Genomic DNA, 10,218 nt, shown 5'->3' on the forward strand with positions numbered 1-10,218 from the left:
TGGGTTTTTTTTTTGTTGTGGCAACAACAGGGACTAGCTAATTTTTGTTACTTTCCTTTCTGACACCTGTGTGGATTTTAAAATCTGTTGATTTCACTTAAGCTGGACATTAAGTGTTGAAGAAACTGTTGGGGGGTGGGATGGGGAAACAAGGGATCGTTGGGGTTTTGTTTACTTTTTGGCAATGTCCAAAAGCCGCCACAACATTTCAGGGCGAGCAAGAATCTGGAGCGCATGGAGCTGCCCTGGCTCCGTTTCTATCTCTTGGCTTTCTCTGCATTTATTTCCTGAGGTCCTTTCTGGTTTGGAGCTGTTCGTTTTGTCCATGAGCCCATGGCTTCCTGATGTGGGTGCCAGATCCTGAAAAGCGGAGTGTGAATTCCTCCTGGATGCGCTGGCATCCGTGCTGCAGGGATGCTTGGAATAGCAAGGGGGGATGCTGAGCTGGAAGCTGTGCTGCTGGTGGGGATGGAGGTCCAGGATTAACTCCTGGATGAACAGAGCTGTTAGGAAGTCCTAAAAAATAAAGGTTGAGGTTAGGGTTGGTGGGAAGGGGTGGGCGTGGAGTGGTGCTGAGGTCGAGGGGTGCAGCTGGGCAGGGTTGGGGCTCGGTTGGGGCATGAGACCCTGGGCAAGGTGGGTGCAGGGAAGCGGGGGGGTACGGGTGGGACGGTGGTGAGTTACTGATGCCGGAGAAAAGCCCGTGCTGCCAAGAGCCATGGAGTGCCGGGGGTTAGGAGGGGGTCCCGTAGCCGTGCAGCAGGCATCACGCCTGGCTTTCACACAGCCCTACCTGGGAACACCTTGTTTAAAAGAGTTTCTTTGTTTCTTTTTTTGTTTCTTTTTTTTTTTTTTTTTTTTCCTTAATTTGTTCTGTTTCCTTCTTTGCTTTCAAGAAAAGAAATCTGTACAGTCTAGGGGACATTTTGTATGAGAAGAGTTTTGTCAGCTGTCGGCAGTGATCAGGATTCCAGGAAAAACGCATATATGGTTAAGTGGTATCTCCTATCGCCATTAGAATAATGTGAAGAATTGCTTAAAAGGACCCTGTCAATTATATATATATATATATATATAATATATATATATAGTTTTGCATTTTTTTACTCTCTGTGGTTTGTAAGATCCTTTTAGAAGCTTGGAAATAAAATTTCCTTCCCCACCTATTTTCTTCCTTTTTTTTTTTTTTTTTTCCATTTATTTGGGAAAAACAGAACTTGTCTTTCCCTGTGTCCCTAACAAGTAGCAAACATAAAGCTGAAATTACACCTTCCGGTCTCTAGTGGAGGCAGCTCAAAGGCTGTTCAGGTGAGGGGGGGGTGTTGTATTAATTCCTGGCATTGTTTGGCTGTGTGTCCTGTGGGGCTCTCCGTGGCTGGTTGTTCGGAAGGGTCAACTGGAGGGAGCAGGTGAAGAAGAATGGGCATCATTTACTTGCGGATGACTCCCGAGTTCAAGGACGATGTCGGGTTGAGCAGCCCTGGCCAGGCTGCGGCAGGAGGAAGGACGCGGGGACGAGCTGCCCCGGTGCTGTCACACTCGTCCCAAAGCACGGGCATCGGGGCAGCCGCCGGCAGCGTTTCCACGCACAAGGCTTCCCCCACACACACACACACTCAACTCCGGGTGCTGTTTTCTCGCCTCCCTTTGCTTCAGGGCTTCCCCATCCCTTCACTAGCCTGGGGCTACCCGCAGCCACTGCTCCCCTCCCTGGGGGGCAGGCCCCGCGCCCGCCCCGCTCCCCCACCGCGCAGATGGGGTTGGGAGAGAAGAGATTTCAATGAGGTTTCGCTCGGGTTTGCCGGGGCCATTCGGTTTTGCTTTTCATTTGGTGAAGGGCGCAGCAGGAGCTCTAAGGATGCCTTTGGAGGAACAGATGATTCTTCTCTTCTTTTTTCACCTGAGAGGTGAGAGGAGCTCGTGGCGGGGGGGGGGGGGGGGCAGCGAGGGCTGCTCCATTTAATTGCAAGCAGCAGTGGCAATAATGCTGAGCAACACCAAACTGCAGCGGGGGAAAGGACACTCGAGTCATCCTCATTCTGGAGCTTAAATGCTCTCAGGGTGACCTGACCTGAATTCAGGTATGCAGTTTCTCTTCAAAGAAAGCCCAGTAAAACTTGCGCTGCTGATTTTAAACAGTGAAGCACCGAATGCGCTTTATTTGATTTTTAATTTAAAATAAATGCAGCCTTTGGAGAAAATAGTAGTTTGTAGTAACCAGAGGTCCTTTCTCACAGAGATGAAGAGTCTCCGCCTTTTATCTGCTCTTCTAAACTTGAATTGAGCACATACATACATTTTAAGGGAGTCATTAGAAAATTCCATGAGGTCTGGTTCAGTCCGGGTTCATCTGAAGAAGGATAGGAAATAGCCTTGTTATTTTAATCCCCTTTAATTTCCCTACTGACTACTTAGGGATCAGACAGAGGGAAGGCAACACCTCCAAGGCAGGCAACTGGGACACTCTAAAATTAGCCCTTGGCAGGTGTGCTGCTCACCGGCCCCTGGGCTAGCGTTGAGGGTTCTGAAGAGGAACATCGGGTTTATTTTCAGACGGAATCTATAGCGTGTCTAAGAAGTGCAGCACACCACACCGAGACTCCAAGGTGGGCTTCGTCTGATAAATCCGAGTCAACCTGGGCTGCTGGCGTGGCCTTAGGCTCCCGTTGTAGTCAGCTCTGGTGCACTCCCTGGGTGCTAGTAGGTCTAAACTGGGTCGGGTGAATGGTGACACCGAGTGCCCTGTCCTCTTGAATGGAAAAAGGAGGCTGGGGCAGCTAGCTGAGCTCCAGCGTCCACATCACACCTGATGTTAGGTGAGCAGAGTCCTGCCCCAAGAGGCTAATTCCCTGGATTTTGCCTGCACTGGTAGGTAAAAGCAGATTGGGGCTGCTCAGGACTTTCTCATGATGGGCACTGAATACTTTTAGCCCTGCGCTGCGATGGCCCCGGTACCCACAGCGGGTGGGAAGGGCTCGGGTACGCCCGGGAGCCTCACGCTACTCGCGCCACGCTGGGCTCTGCTGGGGACGCGCCGGCTGTTTCGTCTACACGCCGTAGCACAGAAAGGGCTGAGCCCGCTCTCCCACCCGGATCCCACACAGCAGTGTTTGTGAAGGTGAGAATTCAGTGCTAAACGTTCAGGAAAAGGAAAATGCTCAGAGGCTGCAGCGCATCAAGGATCGGGGCTCCTCAGAGCCGCAGACGTGACCCGCGGACTCTGCCTTTCTGAAGCAAATTGCAGTTGGCAGCTGTTTTCATTTCACCCCGTGGTAAAAACCGCTACTCTGAAAAGAACCAGTTTGTGCAAAACGAGTAACCACAACATCTTTGTTTCCTCATTCCCAGAATCCAGGCATAAGCCTGACTCAGAAGTTACTAATCTTTGCTGGATAAGGAAGGAATGCAGCGTTCTGTGAACACAGTGTCTGCTCAGTAAGTGATTTTGTTCAGGATTAATCACAAATATCGTAGGTACTCTTACTTGGGATGGTTATTGGTCACATTATCATGTATAGTTCATGTTCAGTAATTACCTTCTAACTCACACAGTTAATACATAGTTTGTAAGGACCGACATGGAGACTAGTGAGCACAGCCACACGCGGATCAGGTTTCCAGCAATGGACAATAACCAGCACAGTGTTAGCAAGAGCATAGGGGATATCAAGTGCCTTAAAACTTGCAAAATTATACCCCTTCATAACACACAGTAAAAAGAATTGTAATTTATTAAGTAATATATTTCAAGTTTATGTGGAATTGAGAAGTTAGGAAATGTGTTAATCAGACAAGAATTCAGAAGGTTCATGTACAAATCTGAGCATAGCTTAAAAGAATTGATACAGCAAATTTGTACTGATCCATCCAATTTTTTGCCGAGATACAAATACTCCAGGCTTCTTGCTGTACAATGCAGTGAAGCCTTCAGGCTCCTTCATATCTACACTTCCAAACAACTGCATCATTTTCTAGTTGCTTTGCATGGTTTCAACTCAGTGTTTTTGTATGTCGGCATTCAAGTCAAGATCTAACTGGCTTTCTTCTGCTTTCATTCTCCCCTCTAAAACAAAGGAAAACCCCCTCCTCGTTGAGGCCGTGCTAGTTGTTAGAGAACATTAAATACAAGAACTTTACCGAAAGCTCTTCCCACTCAAGCTGAAGGGAATTCACTTGACTGTTTGTCATCATGTGCATTCAATCAACAGACGTAAAAGTGTGCTTTGGACCTTTTGTCTGTAAGCTGTGTACAGGATCACGTCACTTTATAAGCTCAAGCTCTAATCAGAAGAAACCTCAGAAGCAAAGAATGTCAGTATTATATGTGACTCAAAATACCACAGGCATCTTCATAGCTTGTGATTTTAAAGGTTAAAGGAGGTCAGTTAAAAAGCCAACGTACTAGCCAACTGTTCCCAATTAGGTGAGGCAGTTTTAGGACATAATCAATAGAAATGCCATGTTGACTTCACTACTAGTTACCTTGACCAATGGTCTTTTAAAGTAATTAGCAGTCAGTGTTTGGACTTTCAAAGACATCAGTAGGTCTACTAAAAGGACTGTGTGACATAAACACACTTGGTTTTGCTTTAATTAAAGTAGGAGAAGAGTAGAAGGGTACTCGAGGTAAAGGCTTCTTCGTGGAATTACAATGTCAGAAGGGTTTTATCTGTTTTTCTCAGAGTCAGGATCTGTAAATGAAGAAAGAAGGGTGTTTTAGAATACCTTTCTTCATCAACAAGAAAAATACTAACTGAACAAGATGAAATGTCATTGCTTTCTCCTAAGGTTGGAAGTAGAGAACAATCACTGAATAATTATTTTGAGTGCCAATTATGTGCTCTACGAGCCTGCTGTTCTGCTCCAGAGGCACCTGTGCAGTCCCTTCTGAACTCAACTTTGCTGCCCATCTGAGGCGACAACAGCTTCCCCAGCATTCAGAAGATATTTATTAATTGACACAGCCTTCAGATTTATATCGTTTGAATTACTGTGGGGAAGCACAGTAAGGCAGAAAGTATGATCTCCTCATTGCACATAAACATCTTCTAAACACTGTGGAAATCACTCAAGTGCCCAGTGCCTCAATATCTTCTTTCCTAAAATGGGACTTTTGGAATTCTTACAGTATTGCTGTTAAGTTTTAATATGCAGAAAACATTTTCAAGTTACTGTTTGCAAATCATGCAAAAACGGCAGGGTCCTGCTTTCTTAGTTTGCCTTGGTTATTACTTACAATACAGCTGAAAACTGAGTTTTCTTTTGGATGGGTTTGTCAGATCTATAGCATTTGAATTTTTGTTTAACTCAAATATTGTATAAGAAGTAAATTTAGGTTGTTCAGTAAGATAATTAGCAGATGTATTTCTTCTGTGGAATGAACACAGTGGATTCCTGCGGGATACTGTAAAATGTAGAAAGCATGCAGGAAGGTTTCTTTAGAAGTGACCCTATCACTAGTTCATTAAAATGTCTGATTCAAAGCAGGAGTTCATATTCTAAGGAGTGTGTCAGCATACCCAAGTAAATTGCTGCTTCCCAGTGCCTGAGCCCAGCCAGCCCTGAGCGCTGGCTCTGCTGGCAGGGGACATGCAGGGGACATGCCATGCAGGGGACATGCAGGGGACATGCCATGCAGGGGACGGGACATGCAGGGGACATGCAGGGGACATGCAGGGGATGGGACATGCAGGGGACATGCCATGCAGGGGACATGCAGGGGATATACCATGCAGGGGACGGGACATGCAGGGGACATGCAGGGGATGGGACATGCAGGGGACATGCAGGGGACATGCCATGCAGGGGACATGCAGGGGACAGGACATGCAGGGGACATGCCATGCAGGGGACATGCAGGGGACGGGACATGCAGGGGACATGCAGGGGACAGGACATGCAGGGGACATGCAGGGGATTGGACATGCAGGGGACATGCAGGGGACAGGACATGCAGGGGACAGGACATGCAGGGGACATGCAGGGGATGGGACATGCAGGGGACATGCAGGGGACATGCAGGGGACATGCCATGCGGGGGATATACCATGCAGGGGACGGGACATGCAGGGGACATGCAGGGGACAGGACATGCAGGGGACATGCAGGGGATGGGACATGCAGGGGACATGCAGGGGACATGCCATGCAGGGGATATACCATGCAGGGGACGGGACATGCAGGGGACATGCAGGGGACATGCAGGGGATGGGACATGCAGGGGACATGCCATGCAGGGGACAGGACATGCAGGGGACATGCAGGGGACAGGACATGCAGGGGACATGCCGTGCAGGGGACATGCAGGGGATGGGACATGCAGGGGACATGCCATGCAGGGGACATGCAGGGGACATGCAGGGGGGCGGGAGGCAGACCCTGCTGTGGATGGGGCATTTCTCGCTGCTGGCTGGGGCTCTGGGGGGCAGAAGCAGCCCGGCTGCAGTTAGCCGAGCAGTTACTAGGTGTCACTGTGGCCCCAGCGACAGAACCGACCGAGCTTCCAGGGGCAAAACCCCGCGGAGTGGGAGCGCGTCCAGCGGAGGAACGAAAGTCGCTCCAGCTGAAAGGTTCGCTATAGCTGGGTTATATACGTAGGATCGGCAGCCTTCCTCTAGAATTAAGTATCTCACTTAGCATTGTTCCCGGGCATTACAAATCTTTTAAATCCTGTTTATATGTGGTATTTTTTCTTATAACTGGCATGCTGGAATTCAGAGAAACCTTTCTTTAGCGGCAGCATCGGGATTTCATACCTCAGCAGCAGCTCCTCGGTAAACGGATCTGCAAGACAACAAATACCTGTCACTCACTGCTGAAATGTCTATTTAAAATATGCATTCTCATTTTTCTGTTCACTAATCCTGGACAATGGATTGTAATAGACCTAGGAGTAGAAGTGGCTGGCTTGGCCAAAGAAGGCAATTTCACATCTCTGGAGAATATTAACATGCTAAGGTTAATAAATGATTTACCAGAGAAAGTTTCCTTACCCTTTTATTTCCATTTTATTTCTACCTTTTAGAGAAATACAAGTCCTTCCCATTGGCTGAGGGACAAGAGTCCCTGTTCTGTAATGCAACTCAGCAAGCATTTACATCAGACCCAAGCAGTTAATCCCTTTCGAGCCAATAATCAGTGTCTACACAACTAATCTAAAGATGAAGTTTACTTTGTTTAAATACCCATTACAAAATCAGAGTTGAGACAAAGAAAAATATCTTTGTAATGGAAAACGCATAAAATATCTCTCTGTTGAATAGTTTAACTTCGAGTTCAAAGTCAAGGCTGTGGCCTGACACTTTGGAGGCAGTAGTTGTACAATTGCAAGGCAAAGAACAAATGTAAACTGAGTTACTCTCAGATATGGGAACTGAATGATCCCTAACTTACCAGGTGATAGCAAGTAAGTATCAATAAGCAAATAAATTCAAATAAGTATCTTAACTACCTTTTAAAATTGTTCTTTTCTTCTCATTAATTCATTTAAAAACCCCACTGTTCACAGGAGATAATCCAGGGTAGATACTGCTATGAACTTTGAAGTACTGTAGGATTGAAGAAGACTTTATTTCTCATGCCTAATGGTCATGTTCAGGAAAAAGCTGCCAGGAAATATGAAGTTTGAATAGGTGGCAGAAGGGGGCACAGGCTGAAGCTTTTTGTGGAAGAACAAAGACTGTTTCAGACTGCTGAAGACATATTTTTTTAATCAGTAGTACTAGCACCTCTTTAAAATTCCTGTCCGGAATGTTTCACTAAGGTAAGAAAAATTAAAATTGGATATATTTTTTTTTTTCAGTGGATTAGTAGAAGTCTCAACTTCCTTCTGAACTCAGCAGAGGCAGCCACCTAAAAATCCAATGGCTTAATCTGATTCTAGATCTTGAACCCTGAAAGAACAGAAACAAATGCAGGAGGCTTTCTCAGAGGACGAGGCTTCACTCCCTGTTTGTTCAGACACTGAACCTAGTGTGGAAAACAGCTTCGGGCTCTTCCTCGATATTTGATGTAGACATGCTCTTCAACATTATAGGGACCAGCTGCATGAGGAAGCACTCAATTTTCTAACCCACAGAATCCAAGATTATTTCTCAAGTAAAAGCAAAGCATTTTCTCACAGTTTGTGATTACATCTTAGAAAATAATCCAGTTCATTGCCCTGTTTTACATATGTCAATGTCTTGCTGTTAGCAGTTCTCTTTTAAAACTGGATGGGTATGTAGAATTTCCTGATCAGCTCAAAGGAAAGAAAACACAGTGACTTTGTTAAAACAAAATTAGATGAAAACAAAAGCCTTATTAAATGAATAGTCTTTAACAAGATGCCAGCCTTCTTTTTAGATGTTCCAGAAAAAGCTCATAAATGCTGGTAAAGGCAATTTAACATCTTATTGAATCAAATAATCAGGGGAAGTGCTAGCACACCAAATGCGTAACAAATTGAGCTTTACTGCAATAGACTTTTAAAGAATTGGAGGACTAAAGCCCAACAGCTACAACTTGTACTCTGTGGGGGTTTTTCTTTTTTCCTTTCATTGCTCATTGTTTTTGTGGGGAACTTCAATTAAATATCTTTACTGTACACTTGATATCATGTAAATTTTCCTAATTTCTGAAACTTGCATTTCCTGAATTTTTTCCTCCCACTTTTTGATGTTTAATGTGTCTCTTTTATATCTAAGTCCCTCTTGCCAATTCATGAGATCTTGCATATTCAATGAGAACAATTAAACAAGAAATTTGTAAAAGTGAGTTTTAAGCTCCAAAGCTTACTTACATTTTTCTCTGCTTTAGGCTGTCTTGAGCACTAGGAGAAAGACAAACAAGATTAATGAAGCTTTCCCATTTTAACGCTGATTAGACATACGATTTAATATAGAAAAAAGAAAAAGAGTGCTTTTTTAAATAATGAAAGCATGAAAATGCTTAAAAACAGGACAAGAGAGGAAATTAGTTTAATACTTAAGATACAGTAAAGCTTTGGATTACTCTTAATATCAAAATGACTTGTAAACAGACATGACTGTCTGGTTTGCCATGAAAATTTACTCACCTGTATCTTACTTTGTTTTTTAAAATACTTGTTTAATTTAAGCAGCTAGTCCTAAAACAAGAAAATCTAAGGTTCTATTTCACTTTTTATGATTTCTGATCTTTTTTTTAAGTTGTTCACTTCTAAAGTAAAATTTATACATGGGGGGAAATCCTTGGAGATTTATATGGATTCAATCATGATTTTGTGCTAGTAACCCTCAAACTTTCAGAAGCACAATCAAACTCAAACCTAGGAGTAATGCATTCTTCTGAGACATGTCTGGGAGAGCGCTTGGCATCTGGACTTGGTATTTTTTTATTTCCAGTTCCAATCTGAATTGAGTCTTTGAAAGAGGAGAGACGCACGAGCACGGCATCTTGCTGATGCAACCTGTGTGGTCGTTTCAGCTAAAGGTCTTTTGCCTCTTCATCGCAGGATGGCACCCAGAGTATGGGAAAGCCTCTGTCATCCCTTTGAACTTCGAGTGACACTGGGGGGGTGGACGGGATTTTTTTCAAAGCCCAAAGGTCTCATACAGGCGGAGGCTCATGCGTTTCACTTGCTGTTCCCCATCTAAACCATATTAACATGGACCTGCGTGGGAGGGAAGGTTAAACAATGCAAGCAGACCAACAGAAGAGCACTGATGGTCAATGTTTAAAAAAATAGGATCAAACACTCATTAATTGTCCACCACTGACACTGCACGTTCTACCTCTGTGCCACCTTTGGGGGATTGCTCATTTATTTTTCCTGCTATGATCTATTTACATCAAGTGGGCTGACTCAGCTATCAAAAAGCACACATACTTCAAAAATGAATGTACATGATTCTGTATCACAATATTTGAATGACTAACTAATGAATGATTGTGAAAAGCTTCACTGAACTACTCCCGTGGGTCTCTGTTTTAATTTAGTATTCTCTCTGAAGTGTTTGTTTGAAAGTGGTTTCTCTTTCATGTTTGCCTGGTGCTGATAGACTTCTTTATGAGAGTTTTTAACAAGGCCATCTGTAACCTCTGACTGCTGCAGCATTGTATCATTTGACACTAAAGCTGTCACTTCAATTCCTGAAAGTTTTAGGAAAATGATGGCAAATAAAAATTTTCAGCCTTTTGTACTATTTATCCTGCTTGCAGTAAATGTCCCACATCAGATGAGCTTGGCTTACGTTACAG

The sequence above is a fragment of the Tyto alba genome, unplaced genomic scaffold (genome assembly GCF_018691265.1).
Source record: "Tyto alba isolate M040663 unplaced genomic scaffold, T.alba_DEE_v4.0 Super-Scaffold_12, whole genome shotgun sequence".
In the NCBI taxonomy this organism is placed as follows: Eukaryota; Metazoa; Chordata; class Aves; order Strigiformes; family Tytonidae; genus Tyto; species Tyto alba.